The sequence below is a fragment of the Cervus canadensis genome, chromosome 5 (assembly GCF_019320065.1).
Source record: "Cervus canadensis isolate Bull #8, Minnesota chromosome 5, ASM1932006v1, whole genome shotgun sequence".
NCBI classification, from domain to species: domain Eukaryota; kingdom Metazoa; phylum Chordata; class Mammalia; order Artiodactyla; family Cervidae; genus Cervus; species Cervus canadensis.
This window is the reverse complement of record NC_057390.1, coordinates 45,818,282-45,827,384: the sequence shown is the minus strand read 5'-3', so window position 1 is coordinate 45,827,384 and position 9,103 is coordinate 45,818,282. Positions and strand designations below refer to the sequence as shown.

Here is a 9,103-nt window from a genome sequence, read left to right as displayed (position 1 = left end):
TTCTTAACCACTGGACCACGAAGGAACTCCAGGCTGTGGGGCTGGCAGCTTTGGCTTCCTCGGGAAGGTCTTGTTTTGTCAGCGCTCTGGATTTTGTCTTCGTGTCTCCTAAAACTGCCTGTCCTATTCTGCCAAGCTGCCAGATTGCCCCTGGCTTTGCTCCTCTCTGTCTTGTTTTGTTAGTTCGTTAATTCATGTCTTTTATTAACCTGTATACAATTACTTGTCTTCTGGTTTATTGAAACAATAGGTCAGACAACATTTGCCATAATACTGTCTGACAAAGTGACTGGTCATAAAAACTTCAGCACATTATTCATCTGAAGGACGCTCCCCATGAAGGCAACAGATTCTGCCATTCTCCTCAACCTTATAGTATTTCAGGACAGCCAGCTTAACCTTTTTTCTCTTATGCTTGTTCTTCTTGGGAGTGGCATGAGACTTCTTCCTTCTCTTAGCTCCCCCATGACGTCTCAACACAAGATGAAGAGTGGACTCCTTCTGAATGTTGTAGTTAGACAAAGGACATCTATCTTCCAGTTTCTTTCCAGCAATGATCAGTCTTTGCTGGTCAGGAGGAACTCCTTCCTTATCCTGGATCTTGGCCTTTGCATTTTCTATCATATCCAAGAGCTTGACCTTGAGAGAGATGCTCATCCCTGTCAGGGTCTTCACGAAAACCTGCATTCTGGCGGCAGTTACACCACATATGGTGTACCCTATAGTGGCTTTCCTCCTCTCCAATGAGCTTCAGGACAACCCAGCTTGGGTCTCCTTCCCATGTTTGTCTTCACAGAGGCCACTGGTAAGGTTTCTCCAGGGGGTAACTGTCTTGTACTGTTTGGAATTTTTTATGTATGTTTTTTTTTTTTTCAATTTTATTGGAGTATAGTTGCTTTAGGCCTTCCCAGGTAGCTCAGATGGTAAAGAATCCGCCTGCAATGCATGAGACCCTGGTTGGATTCCTGGGTTGAGAAGTCCTCCTGGAGAAGGGATAGGCTACCCTCTCCGGTATTCTTGCCTGGAGAATCCCCATGGACAGAGGAGCCTGGAGGGCTACAGTCCATGGGGTCGCAAAGAATCGGACATGACCAAGAGACTAAGCACAGCACAGCACATAGTTGCTTCACAATCTTGTGTTAGTTTCTGCTCACAGCAAAGCAAATCCGCTATAGGTATACATTATCCCCTCTGTGGGGGATTTCCTCCCCATTTAGGCCACAACAAAGCACTGAGTAGGGATCCCTGTGCTCTCCAGTAGGTCCTCATTAGTTAGCTGTTTTATACACAGTATCGTTAGTACCTACACTTCATTCTCAGTCTCCCAGCTCATCCCATCCCCCTTTTCCTCCTTGGTGCCTGTACATTTGCTCTCTGCCTTGTACTGCTTTTAGACTTTGGCCTTGGTGAGCTCCAGCAATCCAGTCTGTCACCCTGGCTGTCTGTCTGTCACTATTTCTCTCATACACACACCCTGCAGGACTGAAGGGCACACAGTCTACACCCCAGCTGTTGGGAGCTCTACTTACTACAGACAACTCTGAATGCAAAGCTTAAGCAGAAAGCATCTCAGTGGAAGGGCATCACCTCACCAATTTCCCTCTTCCTGGGGCTAGCCTATAACCAATGACTAGTTGATACAGAGGATAAACACCACCCTCGCCTGCATCTTTCCCTTCCCTTCCTCTGAAAAGGCCACCCTAGAATAACCCTTCTGTTGCTCACCCACTACACCCCTCCCCTAACCAGGATCTCCAGCTCAGAGCCCCTTCCTTTAGGCTGCTCCTCTAGCACCTCTGTTAGAAAGGTTCTTGAACACAAGTCTCCCTACCTGACTTTCACATGTCAAGGCTCCAGTTTTGTTTGGGTTTTCACTGGGAAGAAAAAAAAGGGAGACTTCCAGAAGAGAAGAGAGAAAGAACAAGTAGAAGGGGTGAGGATAATAGACATGCACCTCGTGAAGCCCAATCCAGTTGGCCAAAGGACTTTTTCCACATTGTTGCTGTTCAGCTGCTAAGTCATGTCCGACTCTGCGATCCCATGAACTGCAGCACACCAGGCTTCTCTGGTCTTTTCACACTATCTTAGAGAAGAGGAGAATGTACTCTCGTTACTTTCAGACAGTGAAACTACAGGTGATCTTTGCTATTTTTTTTCTTCTATATTTTCCAAATGTTTAAATTTTATTGATTTATTTTTGGTTGTGTGGGTCTTCATTGCTGCACGCAGGTGTTCTCTACTTGCAGCTCACAGGCTTCTCGTTGCAACGGCTTCTCTTGTTGCGGAGCATGGACTCTAGGGTGCCTGGGCTTCAGCGGTGGCAGCATGCGGGCTCAATAGTTGCGGCACACAGGCTTAGTCGCTCTGCAGCATGTGGAATCTGCCCAGACCAGGGATCGAGCCTGTGTCCCTGGCATTGGCAAGTGGATTCTTAACCACTGGACCACCAGGGAAGTCCAGAATTTTTTTTTTTTTCCGCAATGAACAAATAATTATTTAAAAAAATAAACATACAATCAGGCTCTTTAGAAGAAGGAGGGGGCCTGGAGGGCTTCATTTCTCTCCTCCTCCATTCTCTACCTTCCTCTCCCAAGAGGATGTAGTCCAGGATGGCTATGGGCAGAGGAAGTCAGGCCACAAATCTCCGAGGCAGCTCAAAGCCAGGATTTCTGGCCCAGCAGATTTTCTCATTCTTTGCTTCCAGCCCCAAATCCCACGCTTACTCACTTCACAGCACCTACTTTTAACCTGCCAAATGCCACTAAATCTGCAAATTAAACCTCTGATTACAGAATTCTTTTTGATGTAAAAAAAATGTGGGGATTTTTAAAATGTAATTATTCATACACTAAGATTTTAATTGTTCTGCTTTTCTCGCTCTCTCACCTTTTTTTTTTTTAAAGCAGGGTGATTCCCCCATGTGGGCCTGCCCAGGCAGCTCCATGGGCCAAAGAAGGAATTCCTGGGAGGCTGTGAGGGGTCTGAGCAGCAGCTGGTGGCCCAGGGCCACGCCCCCTCCCCCTCCCCCTTCCCCGCCCCTCCCCACAGCCTTCCACCTCCGCAACAATGCAGCACCAAAGGCCAGAGCTCAGTGTGATCCCCATGTGGGGAGCCTTGGACCCAGGCTCAGCGTCTATGGCACTGGGACTGGGGAAGGTTTTGGAGTGGGAAACCTGGAGCCAGCCTGTTTCAAAGAGATGGGGAAGTGGTCTGGGCTGCCTGCCCACTTTCTTTCGGTCTGCTCCTCTCCCCACCTTGAGCTGCAACCAGACTGGTTTTTAAAACTTGTGATTTTTTTTTTTTTACTTAAAAAAAAAAATTTTTTTTAAAGATCTTTTCAAATTTTATTTATTTTTTTTCCATTTATTTTTATTAGTTGGAGGCTAATTACTTTACAATATTGTAGTGGTTTTTGCCATACATTGACACGAATCAGCCTTGGAAAAACCTGTAATTTTAACCACTCCCTGCCAGCAGTTAAGAATCTGCCTTCCAACGCAGGGGACTCAGGTTTGATCCCTGGTTGGGGAATGAGGATCCCACACGCCGTGGGGCAGCTGAGATCACGCACCCGTTAGAGAGAAGCCCCCACTTGTGGCAGCAAAGACCCAGTGCAGCCAAAACAAAAATAATAATAAAATAAAATTTGTGTTAAAATACACATAACATAAAATTTGCCCTTTTAATAATTTTCAAGTGTCCGGTTCAATGGCATTAAGTGCCTCCACAGTCTTGCGTTAACTATCACTACCATCCACCTCCGCAACATTTTCATCATCCCAAACTAAAAGTTCTCTACCCATTAAACATTAATTCCCCATCCCCCCCTCCCCTGAGCCCCTGCAAGCACCTGTCTCTTTCTGTCTCTATGAATTTGCTATTCTAAGCACCTCACCTAAGTGGAATCATATGGTGTTTGTCCTTTTGTGTCTGGCTTTTTCACTCAGAGTAATATCTTCAAGAATTTATTCATGTTGTAGCAAACGTCAAATTTTCTTTTCTTTTTAAGCCTGGATAATGTATGGATATACCATTTGTTTACCCGTTCATCTCTTTTATGGGGTCTTTAAAAAAAATTATTATTATTATTGTCTTTTGGCCATGCTGCATGTCATGTGGTATCTTAGCTCCCTGACCAGGGATCAAATCCATGCCCCTTACATTGGCAGCTCTGTGTCTTAACCACTGGACCACCAGGGAAGTCCCTACTTATTCCTCTCTTGATGGACACTTGAGTTGTTTCCATGTCTTGGCTACTGTGAATAATGTTACTATGAATATGGGTGTACAAATATTTATTCAAGTCTCTGCTTTCAGTTCTTTGGTCTTGTTGTTGTTTAGTCACCAAGTCGTGTCTAACTCTTTTGTGACCCCATCGACTGTAGCCCACCAGATTCCTCTATCCGTGGGATTTCCCAGGCAAAAGCATTGGAATGGGTCACCATTTCCTCCTCTAGGGGATTTTCCCCACCCAGGGATTGAACCCACATCTCCTGTGTCTCTTCTGCATTGCAGGCAAGATTATTTACTGCTGAGCCACCAGGAAAAACCTATTCTTTGGGTTATGTACACATAAGTAGAATTCCTGGATCATATGCTCCAGACTGATCTTTTAAGCATACAAATTAAACCATTTCGTCCCAAGCCTCTCTTGGGGACTACTAGGGTCTGCATGATGGGGTCCCCGCTGGGCTCAGAAGCTCATTCCATCCCATTGGCCCCTTACAGACCTGGCCACAACGATACTTATCTCCTTGGGGATTCTCAACCACCCAAGCAAGCCCCAACCCTAAGCCCTTCCTCTAGCTGTGACCTCTCCCTGAAACGTTCTCCTGCTAGGATATCCAGTCCTCACAGCTGGGGTGGCTCAGAGACTATCTGCTGACCACCCCACCAAAACCAGCCCTGCTCCTCCGATCTCCATCACGTCTTCACCGTCTCTGTTCACTTTCCTTTCCAACCTTATCATACTCTGGACTTACCTTGCTTATTTATTTATTCCTCTATTGCCTGCCCCCTGCCCTCCCCCAAATGAAAGTTCCAGAGGAGCAGGTACTTTTCTGTTATAGCTGCATGTCAAACCCATGCTTAAGCCCATACCTAGCTTACAACCAGCACTCCTTAAAAATGTATCAGATGGGGATTTCTCTGGTGGCTAAGTGGCTAAGACTCTTTGCTGCCTATGCAGGGGTCCTGGGTTCAATCCCTGGTCAGGGAACTAGATCCCACATTCCGAAACTAAGATCCCGCATGCTGCAACTAAGACCCAGTTCAGCCAAATAAATAAATATATTTTTTCAAGTGTATTGGAAGAATGAATGAATGAATGAATGAGTGCAAGCCCATGACTTTCCAAGTGGGTGAACTTAGCCCATAGACGAAGTAAGTATATCCTACAGGAACATAAAGTTTACTTGAAGATAGGGGGATGCTATATTTATATGTATTTTAATAGGTATTTTGGGACTTCCCTGGTGGTCCAGTGGCTAACACTCTGAGCTCCCAAGACAAGAAGCCTGGGTTTAACCCATTGTCATTAAGATAGAGCCCACATGTCACAGCTAAAGATCTCACATGTTGTGGTGAAGAATGCAGATCCCACGTGCCGCAGATGAGACCTTTTGTTGTTCAGTCACTCAGTCCCATCCAACTCTTTGCCACCCCAGGGACTGCAGCACAGCAGGCTTCTGTGTCCTTCACCATCTCCCAGAGCTTGCTCAAACTCATGCCCATTGAGTCAGTGATGCCATCCAACCATCTTGTCCTCTGTCACCCCCTTCTCCTCCTGCCTTCGATCTTTCCAGCATCAGGGTCTTTTCTAATGAGTTAGTTCTTTGCATCAGGTGGCCAAAGTACTGGAGCTTCAGCTTCAGCATCAGTCATTCTAATGAATATGCAGGGTCGATTTCCTTTAGGACTGATTGGTTTGATCTCCTTGCTGTCCAAGACCCGGTGCAGCCAAATAAATAAATAAATATACATATATATAGTAAAAGGTGTCTAACTTTTTGCAACCCCATGGACTGTAGTGTGCCAGGCTCCTCTGTCCATGGAGTTCTCCAGTCAAGAATACTGGAGTGGGTTGTCATGTCCTCCTCCAGGGGATCGTCCCAATTGAGACATCAAGCCCATGTCTCCTGCATTGCAGGCAGATTCTTTACCCACTGAGTCACCTGGGAAGCCCCTTTAAAAGCTATATTAAGGTATATATTAGGACCATAAGTAAGGACAACAAACTGAGTGGCTTAAACAACAGAAACTATGTTTCACGACTCTGAACACTGGGAGTTTGAGATAAGGTGTCCACAAGGTTGGCTCCTTCTGAGGATCACAAGGTCAGGATCTGTCTCATTGGCTTGAAGATGATCATGTTTACACTGTCTTCATGTCATCTTCCTTCTGTACGTGTCTGTGACCTAATCTCCTCTTCTTATAAAGACACCAGTCATAGTGGATTATAGCCCACCCTAATGACCTCATTTTAACTTAATTACCTCTTTAAACACCCTGTCTTCAAATACAGTTACACTCTCAAGTCCTGAGGTTTAGGACTTCAACATAAGAATATCCATCTGGTAAGGGGGGGGCGCAATTCAGTCCGTAACAGTTGATAAGAATTCCCTTCGCCCAAACCCCAAAATTACAGGCTTCCCAGGTGGCACTAGTGGTAAAGAATCTGCTTGCAATGCAGAAGACTCAGATTCGATCCCTGGGTTGGGAAGATCCTTTGAAGAAGGGAATGGCTACCCACTCCAGTATTCATGCCTGGAGAATTCCATGGACAGAGGAGCCTGGCAGGCTACAGTCTACGGGGTCTCAAAGAGTAGGACATGACTGAGTGACTTTCACTTTCAAACCCCAAATGTATTTGACTCACTCCCACTAGAAAATTCTTTTTTTTGGCTGTTCTGGCTCCTTGTTACTGCTTGCAGGCTTTCTCTTGTTGTGGCAAGTGGAGGCTTCTGTCTAGTTTTCTTGTGCAGGCTTCTCTAGTTGCACAAGGGCTCAGTAGTTGCAGGGTGCTGCCTTTAGTTGCCCCCATGGCATGTGGGGTCCTAGTTTCCCGACCAAGGATTGAACCTGTGTCCCCTGCATTGGAAGCTCAGAGTCTTAACCACTGGTCTGCCAGGAAAGTCCTCCTCTAGAAGATTTTACTAATTGTCAACACTGCACCAGTGACTTCCCTTGTTCTCAGAACCACCACAGAAAACTACCCAGGCTCCCAACACTTTGTGTGTGTGTGTGTGTGTGTGTGTGTGTGTGTGTGTGTACAGACAACTACTGGAGAGTGGGGTCGACCTTCTTCTGGATGCCTCCTCATGCCTTGCATGGTACTGAGCACATAGTAGGGACTTTATAAATGTTGTACGTTCACTTGGCTGCTGATACCAAACCAGACACTGAGAACAACTTTTTATTCTGAGGAACTCCATCCTCTCCCTCTGAAGGATCAATGAAAGTAAAAGAGGCAGCCCAATGGAGGGACATGGAGACTGGGAAGGAACACAGAGTATAGGAATTGGGGGTAGGGAGAGAGGACCAAACCCACCATGCACAGCACCAAGAAGGGATGAGATACATCTGAGACCGCCAGCTGGACAGAATATACCCTGTGACGGAAACAGGAGCAGGAAGAGGGACTCCTGACTCCCAGGCCACTCCCACGTCCACCACAAGGACCACTTCTGTCCCCAGGATCGGCTTGGATGCCTAGAACAATCTGGTCCAACTCCTTGAGTCAATTACACACAGATCAACACACCCAAACACAGCAAGTTTTTGTTTATCTAAAAAAAGAGAGGGTGTATTCTGTCACATTGAGAGGAACCACTTAAATTGTAGAAAGAGGAACTTCCTTGGTCTTCCAGTGGTTAAGAATTCAGCTTTCAATGCAGGGGCACATGTTCAATCCCTGGCTGGGGAACTAAGATCCCACATGTCACAGGGCAACTAAGCCCAAGTGCCACAATAGAAGAAGGCCCACAGGCCATGATGAAGACCCAGCACAGCCAAAAGATAAAATAAATTTAAAAAATTTTAAACATCATTGAAAGATTGTGTGTGTGTGTGTGTGTGTGCAGACACATACTCAGTTGTGTCTGATTCTTTGCGATCCCATAGACTGTAGCCCCCCAGGCTCTTCTGTCCATGGAATATTCCAGGCAAGAATACTGGAATGGGTTGCCATTTCCTACACAGGGGATTTTCCCAACCCAGGGATCAAACCTGAACCTTGCATTTCCAGGATCAAACCCAGGTCTCCCGCATTGCAGGTGCATTCTTTACCATCTGAGCCAGTAGGGAAACCCAATAATACTGGAGTGGGTAGCCTATCCCTTGTCCAGGGGATCTTCCTGACCCAGGAATTGAACTAGGATTTCCTGCATTGCAGGCGGATTCTTTACCAGCTGAGCTACCAGCGAAGCCCCTGGGAAGCCCTACCAATTTTCAAAGAATTATGTAGACTAGAATGCAAGATTCCTGATACTAAATGGCAATGGGCAGACTGACCCTTTCTTTTGTGTCTTCTCTCTCTCTCTCTTTTTTTTTTTTTGGTGGGATCTTAGTTCCTGGACCAGGGATTGCACCTGGGTCATGTCAGTGAAAGTGCTGAGTCCTAACGACTGATCCATGAGTGAATAAACTGACCGACCCTTTCATGATAATGCTGATGTCCTGGTCCTGGCAGGACCTCAGGTCACTGTCCTGAGCATCCTCCCCACAACCTGTCCTCTCTGAGGTCTGCAAGATTGGATCCACCCCATGGTGGGTCCCCTGGAAGTTGAGTTCTACCATAAATTTCCAATTTCAACATGCTACTTACTCCACTTCTCTTCTTCCTCAAGATGAAAGCACAGCAAGACCCCCACCCTTTGCTTATTTACTATCTTTGCACCATTTTATTAAACATTTACACTCTCCCATCCCCCACACCACTTCCAAAGTATACTTTCTAGAACATAAATCACACCATTTCAGTCCCTTCTTCCAATCACTTAATCACATAACACCCACCCACACACACACATCACCACCTCTAGGGAAAAACCACAAGCTTCTTAGAAGAACATGGAAGTCTTTCCTGATACCATTCTTTTCACAA

General features: G+C 46.0%; 1 pseudogene; it reads right to left on the bottom strand.

Annotated features, from left to right (window-relative positions):
* Positions 1 to 219: 219 nt before the first annotated feature.
* Positions 220 to 687, bottom strand: LOC122442606 (annotated as a pseudogene).
* Positions 688 to 9,103: the final 8,416 nt, after the last annotated feature.